This window comes from Carcharhinus amblyrhynchos, chromosome 14, assembly GCF_965287045.1.
Source record: "Carcharhinus amblyrhynchos chromosome 14, sCarAmb.v2.hapA, whole genome shotgun sequence".
Taxonomy (NCBI): Eukaryota; Metazoa; Chordata; class Chondrichthyes; order Carcharhiniformes; family Carcharhinidae; genus Carcharhinus; species Carcharhinus amblyrhynchos.
Genome location: NC_137337.1, coordinates 20,258,577 through 20,276,385, shown reverse-complemented (window position 1 = coordinate 20,276,385; position 17,809 = coordinate 20,258,577). Strand labels below are relative to the sequence as shown.

The 17,809-nt window shown below is 41.2% G+C and overlaps 1 protein-coding gene across 1 annotated transcript in view; it reads right to left on the bottom strand.

The window, feature by feature from the left end:
- The window catches only part of btbd7 (BTB (POZ) domain containing 7), a 50,763-nt gene extending 34,759 nt beyond the window's left edge, over nt 1-16,004 (bottom strand). The window contains exon 1 of the mRNA XM_080202368.1: nt 15,817-16,004. The gene's annotated coding sequence lies outside the window, so the exon portion shown is untranslated. The remainder of the gene's footprint in view (nt 1-15,816) is intronic.
- Nucleotides 16,005-17,809: the final 1,805 nt, after the last annotated feature.

Below are 17,809 nucleotides of genomic sequence, written 5' to 3'. Positions count from 1 at the left end.
AGAGATTCACCACCCTTTGAGTGAAGAAGTTCCTCCTCAACTCCGTTCTAAACCGCCCCCCTTTTATCTTGAGGCTGTGCCCCCTAGTCCTACTGTCTTTTTTGAGCGGGAAGAGTCTTTCCACCTCTATCCTATCCATCCCATTCATCATCTTATATGTCTCAATGAGATCTCCCCTCATTCTTCTAAACTCTAACGAGTACAAGCCCAGTTTATTCAGCCTCTCCTCATAGCTCAACCCCCTCAACTCCGGTATCAGCCTAGTAAACCTCCTCTGCACGCCCTCCAAGGCCAAAATATCTTTGCGCAGGTGCGGCGCCCAAAACTGCACACAGTACTCCAGCTGCGGCCTCACCAATGCCCTATACAGCTGCAGCAAGACCTCCCTACTTTTATATTCAATCCCCCTCGCTATGAAGGCCAGCATCCCATTCGCCTTCCTGACCACCTGCTGCACCTGCAAGCTGGGTTTTTGCGACTCATGCACAAGGACCCCGAGGTCCCTCTGCACCGTCGCCTGCTGCAGTTTTTGGCCACGTAAGTAATAGTCCTTCCTACCATTCTTCCTACCAAAGTGGACCACCTCACACTTGCCAACATTAAATTCCATTTGCCATTTCCTGGCCCATTCGCCCAGCCTATCTAGATCCTTCTGCAGACTCTCCACACCCTCCGCACAATTTGCCGTTCCCCCAATCTCCCAGCAGTGATGGAGCATCAGTTGTGGTTGAAACCAGTTTCTTGAAATGTGTTTTCTCAGTCACGCACTGTACCTTCTAAATTCACTGTAGATATTATAGCGTCTTGCTTTCTCGAGTGGCAAAAAATGAGGAAGTCTTCCTCTGTTGTTGCATTTTTGTTTTCAATCACATGACAATTAGTTAGGCAATATGTCTACTGACTCAAACTGCAGAGAGAAACGTTCACAGCCTGATAAGTCTTGGGGCGTATTGTTGAAATACATCTCCAGACAACAATTCCACTCTTCTGGTTATTGTTAAAGCACCAAGTGGCATGCTCTTGACGGTTGTCATGATTTAATCTTTAAGTCCTTGAATCAGGTGTTGGCAGCAACCATCATAGCCTTCTTGATAACTTCTTCATTTATGTTTTGCCAGCAGATGTTTAATGCAAAAAGACACCTCTTTGCTAACCTTGCCTTTAGCTATAGGTTTTGGAAAGAGGGACTGTTGAGTTTGTAACATTCTCTTTAATGCCCCAGCTTTGTCTGAATTGTGCTGTTTAAAAGGAAAATTTTCTTGTGATGCCATTCTAAACTCTCTCTTATACTGAAGTCTACACTCTTGACAAATGAGACAAACTGTCCTGCCTTTGAGCTTTATAAAGAGAAATTCACTTCCCCATTTCTGGTGGAAGTGGTAGGCTTTTGCCATCTTGGCAAGTCCCTAGCTCCCCGCTCATCATTTTAGCTTCACCCACCTTAGTCCACCGTTTTGGCACCTGTGATTCAGCAGTCAGTCAATGTGCTAATGCACTCATTGTCACGAGAAGCCAGAGTTCTTCACATTTTCAGCAGCAGTTCGGCAGCCAATGACAATCAACTTAGATTCCAGGATCAACTCTGTCAATTGTGATCAACGATTTGGAGACCACTTTCAGGGTCTTTCAGAACTCACAGTTAGAATCTATGCATTTCACATACTTATTAACATGCCTTCCAAGTCCTAAAAGAAGATGCATTCCGCTTCAAAGAAATTCAACTAACTCTACAATGATTAGGAGAGTGAATGGCTATAATTTTAAGTAAAATTTGTAACAAAATATCCAAAATTTTACCTGCCTGATGTCCTATATTACTTTTACAAGTACAAGCATTGTATAAATGCTGCAACAGCACATTAAACTATTTGATTGGCCTTGTACAATGGATAGATCAATGCAAGAAACACACAAATTCTTTCCTGAAAAGCTGCATGATCTTCTTGAAGAACAGATCTGAAGACGTAAGGGCAAGAAAAAATAGAAACCATAAAGATTTTCGCAGAACCAGATACATACACACACATAGACACGTTTCTTTTCTGTACCTATTTTGAAAGGTGGGAGGCGCTAGGCAGAATAGTTTAACAACGAGTCAGACTTCCATCAGTGCCATTCTGTTTCAGATTTCAAAACAGCCCAGATGCAGGCTGAATTCCATAGCTGAGTTCAGTGTGTAAATGTCCTCAATACCAAGATGACACTATTAAGTACAGCAATGAACCTGAGCAAAATTAAGGCAACTGGGAGGCAAAGGAAAAACCTTTTGAAGACTCAAGTCACATCTGATATAAAGGAAATATTTTAGAGATAGATGTAGCAATGAGAGCTAGTTTCCTTCTTCTCCAAGTAGCATCCTTAATTATTTGAGAATTTCCAAACCATCACTTATGCTGTGATTTTACTACATGGCAGGGGATGGGGCAGTCCTTCAGTCTACTTCAGCCTGAGCAGGGATAGAACCCCAACACTGTTGGTGTCATTCTGATATACATGCTAGCCATCCAAATTATCCAACTGGTCCCCAATGACTAGAATCTAATCAGCACAATGTTGGCAGTGCATTGCAAAGATACTGACAGATGTTGTCATTTTTCAACATCTCTATTTCCATGATCGCACTAATAAGGTCATTTCTGACCAATTCTTTGAATCCACACCTTCCAACCTTTTATTATGTCCACTACTGAAGATTAAACCTCTTCTAAAATGTGAGTGTCACTGGCTACACAAATGTTTAATGCACATCCATAATTGGTCTCAAGAAGGTGTGACAAGCTGCTTCCTCGAACCACTGCGGGCAGTAGGGTGTATATATACACACACATATATATAAAGCAACGTTAGGAAAGGAGTTCAAGAACTTTGACAGCAAAGGAACGGCCATAGTTCCAAGCTATTTCTATTTCTTCTTATTATTATTCCTATTTCTTATGTTCTTATGGAGGGGTACTTGTCAGTGGTGTCCCCATCCGTCTGCTGTCCTTGTCCTTCTGTGAGATAAAAGTTGTGGGTTTGCAAGACGCTGTCAAAACAGCCTTAGTGAATTGCTGCAGTGAATTTTGTAGATGGTAAACACTGTTGTCACGATGCATTGATGGTGAAGAGCGTGAATATTCAAAGTGGTAGATGGGGTGCCAATCAAATGGGCTGCTTTGTCCTGGATAGTGTCAAGCTTTTTGTTGGAGCTGCACTCTTCCAGGCAAATGGGGAGTATTCCATTACACTCCTGACTTGTGCCTTGTGATGGGTGGACAGGCTTTGGGGAATCAAGAATGGAGTTACTCTCTGCAGGATTCCCATCCTCTGACCTATTCTTGCAGCCATATATATGTTTAATCCAGTTCAGTTTTTGGTCAATGGTAACCTCCAGGATGTCAACAGTGGAGGATTCTGTGATGGTAATGTCATTGAATGTCAAGAGGGTTTGTTAGGTTCTGTCTTGCTGGAGATGATCATTGACTGGCAGTTATATAGCGCAAACAATTTCCACTTATCAGCCCAAACCCGAATGTTGTGCATGTCCTGTTACACATGGAAATGGTCAGCTTCTGCATCTGAGGAGTGACAAACCATGCACAATATGAACATCAAGTTCACTGATGAAACAGCAGAGGACACTCCATGAGGAGCAGTGATGGGACTGAGATGATTAACTTCCAACAACTACAACCATCTTGCTTTGTGCTCAGTATGGCTCCAACCATGGAGAGATCCCCCCACATTTCTCTCCCGATTCCCATGGACTTCAGTTTTATGAGAAAATTTGAGATTTGATTAGGGACTCCAGCAGTTCAAGGTAGCACTCTACCACCTTCTGAAGGGCAACTAGAGATGGGTAGTAAATGCTGGTATAGCCAGCGATGCCCACATACCCATATGCATACTTTAAAGAGAAGACCTGAATATCTTTAAACCCTTTCATCTTTATTTACAATAATTTACAGAGAGCAATAATATCCAGTTCAGCTGGGCAGAGACAGAAATCAATTTATTCCCTTAAGGAAGTAATCATTTAATAGAAGCAAAAATAATGCAGAAAGAACCTCTCCCCAAATTCCATGCTGCAACCATGAAAATGTCAAACATTTCTTCTCCAGTGAAACAGTATTAGCCACCAACATTGGCATCTTGAGAAATTTGCGATCCAACAGTGAAAGAATCAGGCACATTCCAAAATTTCCATTTTGCATAATTTTAAATTGGTAAATTCTCAAAACATTTCTGACTTCAATCACTGACGTTTATATTTGAATGTTACAAACATACTACAAACATTTTTTGCAAACATTCCAGAATGTATAAAAAAAGCCTACACAAAATAGTCTTTCGTGTTCAGTTTCAGAATATTTACACTAACCTACCATTTAAAAACAGCTTACAACTTATCAAAACTATAAAACTTCAATATCATGGTTACTTCCAGTAATTTGCAACAGGTACAGAAACAAAAAAAAGGGTACAGAAGAAAAAATAGCTCCAGTACAATCAAAATTCATCTCTTTCTACAGCTGGCAAGTTGAAAGTGAGACATAATTGCACAATCCTAAACAGATTTTGGTCCTAATGAGGAATAAATTATTCCACGTTTCTTTTGTCCCCATTATGAGTAAACAACGTTTATTATTTAAATATAACAATCTACCCGAGCCACTACACTCAAAGTTTGGTAAAACATCAAGACTATAAACATATTTTCTGACTGAAAACCCATTTTCATTGGAAAAAGTTGCAGAATGATTAGTGAATTAGATACAACTGTTGCAAAGCTAACAAGAAGGTCTCAGATGTCACATTGTGAGAGAAAGCTGAAGCATGATCACTGGAGTCACAAGATATTGTGGATTCTAAACATTCCAGGAGTTATGGGAAATATATATCTGGAGATCACACTGGCAAATCTGTTGGATAACAACAATATTGACAATTCTCAACACCAAAGAATTAATCTACTTCAAGACTGAGAACATAGTCAGCCATTTAACTGCACTGGGAATTGAAGACATTCTGCAGAATGTAGCAGGAAAGAGGCAGCTGGAGAGAAATCCAGTTTTATTTCATACATGCACAGAGTCAGATTCACACACACACACAATAAAATGTGGTAGAAGCCACAGCTTCATGGATCATTTGCTTTTAATGAGTTTAAAAGTTACGGTTTAATTGCTCCATCACCTGAAGAACTATTTTAGCTTTGCTGTACTTACAGGATTAGATCTATAGACAGTTATTTTGACAATGCAAGGAATTATCAGAAAAATAAACTATAAATATGAACTGAGAGTCATCCTACTTATTCTTTCCCAACACAAACTTGAGGATTGCTATAATTCTGGGTTACTGTAATGGGACAGTACCAAAACACTTCTGCACAACTTTTAAATTAAAATACGCTTGCCTAACACATACCACGGTCAACATCAACACACTGAAAAACCTGACCCTACTTGTAAACTGTTACTTGTAAATGTGTGTGAATGATTCCTGCAAATGATTGGATTTCAGCACTAGTTAGGTAAATAGTTGCTGGGGCTCTGGACTATATTTGGTTAATTCTGTAATCAATTGCCTGAACATTTTGTTGATTTTCTTTTCCTTTATCCAAGGCACCAGAAGATTTATACAGAGGTGAGTCTGCTAACATGTGCGATGTCAACACATAATTACAAAATATAAATTATTTCATCACTTCACAGTAATTTGCAAATAAAAAGACATGGAGAATATTCAGAAGTTCAGTGGAATCTTTAAATTAAAAGATGGAACAAATATTCAAATATTTTTTAAAAACAAAAGAAAGCCTGAGGCAAAATTTTCATTTTCCATCATTTGACACCTCAGCTCCTTGCTCTGGTTATTTTTTTTCAATATTTCTAAGCTTATCTGCTTTTTTTTTCTTTTGTCACAAGACTCTGAAGACCACTATAGATTTGTCACAAATTATAAGCAATAAAATCTTCCATCTTCTTTCCTCTCAGAGTGTGGGGTAAGATTTCTCTATCCTATGTGGTGAATGAAGTTAGGTTTTCCCTCTGCTTACAGCAGAGGCCTAATTGTCATTTACTTTGGATATCTTCCCTGCAAAGCTACACAACGCACAAATCCAAGCAGTAACTAAAACTCCCAAATCTTTCTCTTTATCAAGCGCTGAGATAAGTTGAAACCAGAAAACCACCTCGTGTCAAGCGAGGGGCATGCACACGGCGGGTCGCGCGTGGGCTGCTCTTGGACGTCCAGGAGTGGCCTAGTACTTCATGTCGGTGTGTGTGCTTGATCCTGGACCGATAGACGGGCGCCACAACAGCTCAGTGACTAGCACTGCTAGCTGTGCAGATACATGGATTTGGGCCTGTGTCTGTGGGAGTTTGCGCATTCTCCCTGTGGTTGCGTGGGTTTCCTCCGGGCGCTCCGGTTTCCTCCCACACCCCAAAGATGTGCTCTTAGGCTAATCGGTTTCCACCAAATTGACACTATTTCTTCCCTGAATCTGACTGAGTAGGGTCCCATTCGTAGACATGCAGGGTAAAATAGGTGTAGGGTGATGCGGCGGCACGGGCTCGTTGGGCCGAAGGGCCTGTTTCCCGTGCTGGGTTGTTCTTTGTTCTTCTTCTAAAACCTCCCTATGCTCATTCCAAATGCAGCATTCTCTGAGATGTCTTTAAACAGACCTTTAGATTAAGTATTCCTCATTTAAAATTCCTCCTTTGATCCAAAGAAATAGATTTCACAATCCTTCAGGGTTTAATGAATGCTTCCAAACTAATTTAGCTCTAACTCCCAAAACAAAACATCCCTCTGGATGGCTCTTACTGCAAAGTTTGCAGATGTCAGTCTCACTCAAAGGCACACAAATAAATCTATCTTTTAAGTTTCTCCACCTGCTGTATAATGACTCTTATACCATTCTAACCCAAAGTCCATAGTCCCAACCTTTTAATTGTAATAAACTTAATTTGAACTGTATCAACCCCAAGGTTATTTAAGCAGCCTCTCAACCCAATGTTCTACCGTTGACTTAAATTCCTAAAACAAACTATATTCTAAATATATAAATTATGAATTAGATATTCACAGAAATGGTGAAGCAGCTAGTTATAGCCTTTGTTCAGAAAAAGTCTACACTAATCTTTAATTGAGGCACTTTTTGGTTTTGCAATCTGACATTTTTCCATCATGTTTAAAAATTCTAACCTAATGCTATAAAAATAGGTATTCCATGATTTAAATTAATGCTGGCGTCCTTCTCCTCCCGCCCATTCTCTTTGAACAACATCGCTTATGCTTCAATCCAAGATAACATCCTTCCTTTCTCTTCTCTCACCTTTGACCACCATTTAGTAGCGCCAAAGAATGAGGTTTAGTATGAAACCATTGCAGAGACCTGTTAAGTCATATCTCCCTGCTGTATGTTCTCTCTTCAGGTCCATCAGGCACAGCAGGCACTATACTTATTAAAACATGCTGCCATGGAAACAGTCAAACAAAATCAAATGGTCTGTTCCAACATCTTCAGTACATGGCTTTTGATGCACTTCAAACAGTGCCTGACGAGGCAAAAACGATGATTAAAACAATAGCATTGTTCTTGTAATTTTCTCATTACCCTCCCCCATCTGCCCCACTTTTCAGATCTCGTACACATCGAGTTCAGACATGCAATCATTACCAGTGAGCAAGGCAGCTGTTCAGGCTTGGAAAACCCACAAGAGATCTGAGCTTTCCATTATGACTGGGCAACTGTGGATGTAAATAGTCAAGACTGAAGAGAACCACAGAATACCACAGGACAACATTAAATACTTTTGCAGATTTGGCAAATAATTGGTAAAAAATGCTGTTCAAAACAGATAAATGCAAGTTTGTATATTGTGATAGAAATCAAATAGATAGGTTGCTTATTACTTGGAAGCTGAAAGCCCAGTCAGTAGAGAAAGGAGGTTTGGAAGGTGCTGTTGAAGGAGTTTGGCATGTTGCTGCAGTACATCCTGTATTTAGCACACACTGCTGCCGCTGTGTTTTGGTAGTGAAGGGAGTGAAAATTTAAGTTGATGAATGGAATGTTGATTAAACAGATATTTCCTGGATGATGCTGAGCTTTGTGTGTTGTTGGAGCTGCACTCATCCACGGAAGTAGGAAGTATTCCATCACACTCCTGACTTATGCCTTGTAGACAGTGGACAGGCTTTTGGAAACAGTTGTTTACCTCTGAATTCCCAGTCTCAGATCCACTTTTGCAGCCACGTTTATTTATAATTGATGATCAGTTCAGTTTCTGGTCAACGATCCCCCAACCCTGGACATTGATAAGGGGGGAGTTTGCAATGAAAAATGTTACTGAACATCAAGGAGAGATGAATAGATTCTCTCTTGTTGGAGATGGTGAGTAGCCGACACTTGTCTGACACAAGTAATACTTATGGTCATGAACAGCTCTCTTACTGCTTGTAATCTATATGTTTTGTATGGAAAACGGTGTGAGTTTTCTTACACTTGGCAGAGAATTCAGTGGCAAGCTTTTCAAAGTCAAGAAAGTTATTTGCACACACTTAGCCAGAATTAATACATATCACATTCTCGTCTTTAGCAGGTACGCATGGACACACAAAGATTGGATATAGATAACGATAGTACATTTTAACAGATTATAGTTAATTCAACCTCTGATTTGCAATTTCCAATCTCCCACTAAATCTGTGCTTTCTGAAATGACTTTGATGATTGAAATTGAAACGCAAAGGGGCCACAGCAGGTTGTGACACTTCCTGTCTTCAAATATCTCCAAGGTGTGTTCTCAGGTGAACTTTGAAACAATTTGGCTGCTTTGCTTCTTTCATAAATTCAAGGGGTGTATGTTCACTGGCCCGACCTGCATTTATTGCTCATCGTGAACAATCAACTGCCTGCTTGATACATCCAGTGTTGTTAGGGATGGAGTTCAAGGATTTTGATATTGTGACAGTGAACAAACAGGAATATACTTCCAAGTTAGGATGGTGAGCGGCTTGGAGGGGAGTGGCCAGGTGGTGTTCCTATGTGCCTGCTATCCTTGTTCTGCTAGTGGTTGTTGTTATGGGTTTGGGAGGTTCTCAGGAGCCTTGATGAGAGCCTGCAGTGTATCTGGTAGACGGTACACACTGCTGGTACTATGCAAGAATGGTGGAGGGAGTGAATGCTTGGAGAAGGAGTGCCAATCAATGGTACCCCTCAAGATGTTGATAGCGAGGGTTTCAGTGGTGGTAATGCTATTGAATATCAAGGGCGATGGCTAGATCTTCTTATTGGAGATGGTCATTGCCTGGCACTTGCAGCATGGATGTTACTTGCCAATTGCTTGCCCAAGCCTTGGTATGGTCTTGCTGCAGTACAAATCCACCCCAGAAAATTTCTGCCCCATCAACCTACTCTTGATCATCAGCTAAGTACTAGAAGGTGTCAGCAACAGTGCTACCAAGTGGCACCAACTCAAAAGTAACCTGCTCAGGATGCTCGATTTGGGTTCTGTTTGTGCCATTCAGCTCCTGACCGCATCACAATCTTGGTCCAAATATAGATAAAAGTAGTGAGATGAGAGCGTTGACCAAGACCCTCCTCAACTGGCTTAAGTAGACATAATAAAGATACCTAAATTAAGTACAACTCTAATTAGAAGAGCTTGCTTACTTGCGATTTCTGAGAACATAGTGTAGAGACAACTCAGACTCACCACTGAGATCTAAATATTACTCGCATTGGTGACACAGCTTGCCAGGTTTCATTCAGATAACTTCAGAGCTCAGATTCTTCTTTCCTCAATGATGAGCTGAGCTCTTCTTCTGTCCTGGTGGTTCCCAGGTTGCAGCATTTCTTCTCTTATTCAGTAAAGTGATCAACCACCACATGCCAGTACAGCAATCAACCACCAGATGCCCAAACTTGTCTGTCAGGTTTTTTGCTCCAGGCTAAAGATGTCCTTAGGTGGCACTTTCTTGCTACATTCAACTGTCCACTTGCAACAAGACTGATCCTCGACCTCAAGGCTGCATTTGACTGAATTTGGCATCAAGTGTGCTTAGCAAAACCAAGGTCAACGAGAATCGAGGAGAAAACTTTTTGCTGGTTGGAGCCATACTTTGCACAAAGCGGTGGTTGTTGGTGGTCAATCATCTCAGCCTAGGGAATTACTGCTGAAGTTCCTCAGGGCAGTGTTCCAAACCCAACCAATTTCAGCTGCTTCATCAATGCTCACCCCTCCAGCAAAGGGTCAGAAATGGGAATGTTTGCTGATGAATGCAGTGTTCAGTACCATTCGCAACTCCTCAGACACTGTAGCAGTCTATGTTCATATGTAGCAGGACCTGAACAATATTTAGGCTTGGGCTTTTAAAGGCAATAACATTCACACAAACAAGTGGCAAGCAATGATCATTTAACATGAGAGAATCTAACCATCTCCACTTGACAGTCAACGGCATTTAATGCCATCACTGAATCTCCCAGTATCAATGTCCTGGGGGGTTTCCATTGGCCAGAAACTGAACTGCAACAGCAATATAGATGCTGTGGCTACAAGAGTAAGTGAGGCACCAGGAATTCTGTGGAGGGTAACTCAAGTCCTGAACCCCCACAGAATATCCACCAGCTACATGGCAAAATGTGCGATGGAATACTTCTCACTTTCTTGGATGAAGAAGCTTGATACCATTCAGGACAAAGCAGCCCACTTGACTGGCACCCCACCCACCAACTTCAACATTCACTCCCTCCATTACAATAGCAGCAGTGTGTACCACCTACCAGAGACAGTGCAACACCTCACCAAGTTTCCTCCGACACATCCACTGAGCTCTATCACTGACAGCAGATGCATGGGAACACCGCTATCTGGCAATTCCCTTCCAAGTCACACGTCATCCTGCCTCGGAGCTATAATCACGGTTCCTTCACTGTCTCTGGGTGAAAATCCTGGAAATCTCTTTGCAGAAGTCTGGGTGTACTTGCACCACATGGACCACAGCGATTCAGGAAAGTGCTCGCTGGCACCTTTGCAAGGGCAATTAAGGATGGGCAATAAGTGCTTGTCTAGCCAGTGATGTCTGATTCCACAAATGAATAATGAAAAAAACTCTCTCTCAAACTCACGCATCACTATGATACAAGATCAGATGGAAATTTTTCCTCACCCCTGAAGAAATATCAGATCACTTAGGCTAAAAAAATTTACAGATCTAATGATGGTGCTGCATAGGATTGAGCTCCAATGAAGGAAGGCCACAACAATAAGAAGTCCAAAAGAGACAGTAGGGAAACAATACTGTCACATATTCTTTCACATTATCACATTACATTATTTAGAATTCATGATACTGAATACTTTAAACACTGCAACTGAACCACAATAAAGTTTTAAAAAGATAATTGATGATAATGGTTTCAGATAAATTGCTAAATAGTGAATATGAAAGTATGCCCTCAGCTGGGATTTTGCACAAGTGGAAATACGATGTAATGTTATTATTGAATGCAAGATTCAATCTCAAAATTCACATATTGGGAAATAAAATAATGAAACCAAGTTCTGGCAATAGTTGTGCAGCATATATCAAACAAACAAAGTTTGGGTGTGTGCTCTTGAACAGGAAATGTAATGGTACGTGATCACAATGAAAAAACAGTTCTAATTTCTTGCCATCATAAATCAAACTTGATGAATACTTTTCGAATATATAGAGAAGTTTTAAAATGCTATCTTAAGCTTAAAACATTAGTAAAGATAGATTCAAGCTACCAAGGTTTTTCTGTTCACGAACTGAGGAGAATTGGAACATTAAAAACACTAACTGCTGAATTAAAATCCCTTCTTCAGGGTTATTAATCCAATGACAAAATTTAGAAAATTTGGAGGGAAATCAGACCTCAAAAATGCAAGAACATTTGTTACAACACAAAGTCAGTAAATCAAACAAAAGACAAAAGGAATAGTGAAGATAAAAGACAATCTCTCCAATATAATTCTTCTGTGTTATACTATTCCATAATTGGATTTCCTCCCCCATTGGGAGAAAGGGCATTGTTGCAGACATATTAAATTATGATTGAGTGACAACTAATAGAGGATTCCATTATGTGTAACTGGAAACTCAATGTATGGAAGGTACACATGGAGCAGAGAAACGGGGGCACTATTAATTCCACAGGGCAGGTAGGAAAGGGATGGGAGTTAAATTTCAAAAAACAGAAAACCCAACCATAACCAGTTGTAAATATGCCTTCCATTTAAGCCAGGGTAATTCTGGAGTTTGATGACTAACCTAATCTCAGAGGGGTGGGCAGTTAAAATTTGGATTTAACAGCTGCAGGCCAGATTACAAATGCTCAGGAAATCCAGCAGTTGAAAAAAAAAGAGGTTAGTACTCCCAGCTAAAACAGACAAGTGCTTTTCCAGCACTGCTTATGGGCATCCCTCACACAAACGTGCAACATCCACAACTACTGTACACTGATGCCCAACCTCTTCCATTGCTAGAAATTGCTGTGTCCCTACTTTGGGCACAGAGCAGCCGCACAAAAAATTCTGAAGGGTCTATGTATTTAAACAAGTCATTCTCGCATTACAAGAAAATTAGGAAGTACACTGCTTTTCAGTGATATTTGCACCTCATGAGAAAATTGCTATCTGATTCTCACCAGCATATTTAAGAGATGGAAAAAAAGACTAACAACCAGGCATACCTTTACCACGATTAGATTTAATTTCAAAAGAAAGCACCACAAATTCTTATGAGTAAAAATTGTATGGAAATTTGGAATACCCTGAATTTGGACTCTTTTTCCATTTATCACTTAAAATAAATCAAACAGTTTAAGAAAAGCAAAATACTGCAGATGCTGGAATCTGAAACAAAAACAGAAAATGCTGGAAAATCTCAGCAGGTCTGATAGCATCTGTGAGGAGGGAATAGAGCTGAGTCTAGATGACCCTTTGTCAGCTCTGACAGCATACATTCAAGGTTACGACAGGTGCACATTTTTCCAGACATTTGGTTTCATGCTTTTAACTATTAAAATGCCGTAACTGTAACTTACTTAATTGAGCTTTACACTAAAAGCACACATGATGATCAATTTTAAAAGGAAAAAATGTATCCATACAGATTAAAAAGATGCGAGATGATGAGCACTGGTTTATGCAACAAGTTTTGATGACCTGGAATGCAATGGCTGAAATGATGGTGGGAACAGACTGAATAATAATTTTCCAAAAAGGGCTGGATAAGTTCTTGAAGGAAAACAAATTGCAGGACTATGGAAAAGATCAGCGAAATTGGACAAATTGGGTACTTCTTTCAGAGAGCTGGCAGAAGCACGATGGTGTGGAGATGCCGGCGTTGGACTGGGGTAAACACAGTAAGAAGTCTCACAACACCAGGTTAAAGTCCAACCAGTTTATTTGATAATAAACCCACAAGCTTTCATGGTTTGCCCCTTTGTCAGGTGAGTGGAGAGTTCTGGTCTCAAACAGAGCATACAAAAGGCACACACAGTTTACAGAATACTGATTAGAATGCAAGTGTTTACAGTTAACCTGCTATTCAAGATGCAGGTATGATGGGCCAAATAGCCCCTTTCTCTGTTGCAAAGCCACCTAATGGTCAGAGTACATAATTACATTTTGACAACCAGGGCAAAAATAAACACATTGACAAAGCAATTTAAAATTGCAAATGTTGACAAAAGGATAGTTTGTAAACAGAAAGTAATACACTCGCATATATAAAAATATACACATCCATAAATACACATACTGCTGCCTCCTGAGAATTACTCACACAAGTTTCTAATCGCCATCATGTATGCATTTCTCTGTCAGCAAAAAGCAAAAAGGGGGTGGTGGTGGTGAGTCATCTCAGAATATTCTCACATACCTCTGATTAAGGCTTTTGCAAATTGGCAAGAGCTGACAGAGATATGGTTGACGGTGCACATTCATGACACAGAACGGCATGCGACTTGAGGAGATTTAATATACATTTTTAAAATGTCCCAAACATTTTGCATGGCCTAACCAGCATAATGCAGCATTGAAGCATACACGCCAAAAAGGTCCCTGTTAAGTACTAAATTATTTCAGCCAAATCAGTTCTAAATTAGTCCAAGTGCTACTCAGGAGCTTCCATTTCTGTTCACTATCCCTTGATGAAAATTGTTTTTTATTTGTGGGAAATGGGCATTGCTGGCAGGCCAGCTTTTATTGCCCATCCCTAATTACCCTCAGAGGATAGTTGAGTGTGAATCACATTGCTGTGGCTCTGGAGTCACACATAAACCAGACCAAGTAAGAACGCCAGATTTCCTTCCCTAAAACCAGACAGGTTTTTCTGACAATCAAAATGGTTTCACTGTCATCAGTAGATTCTTAATTCCAAATTTTTTTTTTATTGAATTCAAATCCCATCACCTACCATGGTGGGATTCAAACCCAGGTCCCCAGGACATGAGCTGAGTTTCTGGATTAATGGTCTGTGATAATACCACTAGGCCATCACCTCTCCTTTAAAGTACACTGGCAGATGATTACAGGAAAATAACTCGACTGCTACATGCAAGCAAATAGCTTAGCAACTACTTAGGCTAATACACAATAACCAATTGAATGGTTTAACAATGCAGGATACAGCACCTCTAAAATGTTCAATTTAAGATGAGTTCATATATTTATTTTAACAGTTTGACATTGCTCTGGTCCTTCATATAAGACAGCTGCATCTAGTGTAAATTGAAAGCAGGCAAGTAAGCATTTAGCAAATGATAAACTGTACGCAAGCACCATCACTGCCCCGATAAGACATTCCAACTATCGAAAGGTCACTTTTGAAATTACTGGATATATTTATAATTGAATAATAAAGCAAGACTGTTCAACAAGCACAACACTATTAATAAGCTCCAGAACCCCCAGGCCATATATAAACTTGAACAAATTCATTTACAAACTCATGGTATTTGTATCTAAGAAACAAAAATCCACTAGAATAGCAGCATAATTACTTAATTCCAAAACACATTACTCAATCAATTGCTAAATCTCATCTGCTGCATCTTTTAGTGATTACACCACAGACATTTGTCTGTGCAGCACTCAAGAAACAATACTTTTCCCCGTATTCTAATCCACGTGACAATAATAAATCAAATCAAAAACCTGTCCTGTACCCAAAAGGGACACGGACACGGACACCATCTCTTTGAACTTGAAGCGGGAGGAAGAAATCAGGGGAGGATAAGAGAATGCATGTCAGAAGAAAATAACGCCGAACGTTTTCATAATTCACCCAGTGAAAAAAAAATGACTAATGACTCAGTTTGCACCCTTGTTGCAGCCTACATGCTAGAGAACCTGTCAGCAACAGTGAAATATATGTGCCGTGTGTGTGTGGAGAAGAGGCAGGGGAGGATAAAAAGAGACACAGTCAGCGACCAGTTGCATATTCCACTCTGGTCTCAAATTGTCTTTTTTTGTCCCCCCCACCTACCTTTCAACCTCAAAAGAAAAGTGAACGTGTGTGATGAAATGTCTCTTACCCCAAGCATTGAGGAGGAGAAGGTTTCACAGAATTTATAAGTGTTTCCACTCCCCCCAGCACTCAGCCATACATTATTTGGGGTGTGTCTGCAAATAATGAGAAACATGCCCCAACAACAACAACAACAGATAGACAGACAGCACAGACAGTACAATCAGTGATGGGAGCTGTCCATTCCACCCCCCCCCTACCCCCCCAAGCCCCCCGGGGCCCTGTCTCTCTCCCTCTCCAGCCGGCGCCGCTTGCTGCTTTTACCTGAACTTTCTGGCCGTCGTCGCCACAGCCAAGTTTGGGTCGGCTTCAGCCGCAGCCTCTTCCAGCTGCCTCTCTCACTCTCTCCGTTACTCACTCTTTCCGAGGAGGAGGGGGGGGTGGGGATTGGTCCGCCTCAGCCGGGCCCGCACCCCCTCCCCTTCTCCAAAGCGGCACCGACCTCAGTTACCTCTTTGGCCGCCCCACTCCCCTGCCCCCCCGCCCCCACCCCATCAGCATCTCTCACTCTCTCCTCCCCGGCGCACCTCCCATCCAAACCGCACACCCGTTGGACGCTGCTTCAACCAATCGAAAGCTCGGTTGCTGCTTGAACCCCCGCTCTTTGTCTCTCTCTCTCTCTCCCTCTCCGCCCCTAGGCCTGTCCGCCAGCGACACCGCCATCGCTCGGCACCCGGCTGAAACTACAATGCCAACCTGCACTGCCAGAAGTATCGCAACACCAGGTGTGTTTACCCCAGTCCAACATCAGCATCTCCACATCATGACCTGCACTGCAACAGTGAATGGAGTCAAGCAACCCCCACAGATTATAGAGAATGAAACCTTTGTTGTCCCATTTACTGTAAGAAAGTTTTGAGTGGGTTGCAATAGAAGGAGTGGGTCGTGATCATTACCTGAATTCTGAGTTTTAAAAAAATATGAAAAAAAGGTCTGCCTGCATCTCCAGTTATTTGCAGCACGGTGACAACAGCTGCCTCACAACGCCAGGGACCTGGGTCACTGTCTGTGTGGTGTCTGCACATTCCCTTCCCCTCTGGGTGCTCTGGTATCCTCCCAGAAGTCTGAAAGACTTGTTTAGGTGCATTGGCCATGCTAAATTCTCCCTCAGTGTACCCGAACAGGTGCCAGAGTGTGGCAGCTAGGGGACTTTCACAGTAACTTCATTACAGTGTTACTGTAAGCCTACTTGTGACTAATAAATAAACTTAAGCAATAAAGAGAATGAAACTTTGTTATCTCCTTTAACATAATAAAGTTTTGAGTGGGTTGCAATAGAAGGAGTGGGTCATGATCATTACCTGAATTGTGAGTTTTAAAAAAAGCAAAATAAAGATCTGCCTGCATTTCCACTTATTAAACTGATCTTTCTCTACAGCCTAGCTGTAACTAACACTATATTCTGCACTCTTTCCCTTCCTTCTTCCTATGTATTCTATGAACATTTAGCATGGCCAATGCACGTAGCCAGCACATCTTTCAGACTGTGGGAGAAAACCAGAGCACTCAGAGCAAACCCACGCAGAGAACATGCAAACTCCTCATAGCTAGTGGCCCAAGCTGGCAGTCAAACCCAGGTGCCTGGCACTATGAGGCAGCTGTGCTAATCCAGCAGGCAGCAGGTGTCCAATTGGTGGGCAGTTTGGATGGGAGGTGCATTGGGGAGGAGAGAAAGAAAGATGCTGATGCAGCAGGGGTTGGGGGGCACGGGAGTGGGGCAGCCAAAGAGGTAACAGAGGTCGGTGCCACTTTGGAGAAGGGGAGATGGTGCCACCCCTGACAGAATGAAACAAAAACAGAAAAAGCTGGAAAATCTCAGAAGGCCTAATAGTATTTGTGGAGAAAGAACAGAGCCAATGTTTTGAGTCATCAGAGCTAAGAGCCTAAGACCTAAGAGAGAATGAAAGCTTTATCCCCTTTACTGTATTACAGTTTTGAGCAAGTTGCAATGACGTTAAATAGAAAGAGTGGGTCATGATCATTACCTGATTTTAAAGAGAGCAAAAAAAAGTCTGCCTGCATCTCCAGTTATTAAGCTGATCTTTCCCTGCACCCTACCTGTAACTACAACAATATATTCTGCACCCTCTCTTTTCCTTCTCCATTATGTACTCTATGATTGGTATGTTTTGTCCGTATAGTGTGCAAGGAACATTACTTTTCATTGTATCCCAATAGATGTGGAAATGATAAATCAAATCAAATCAGTTAAAAAAGATTTTCCCTCTGTAAGTTAATATATTCTTATGCTTCTTTT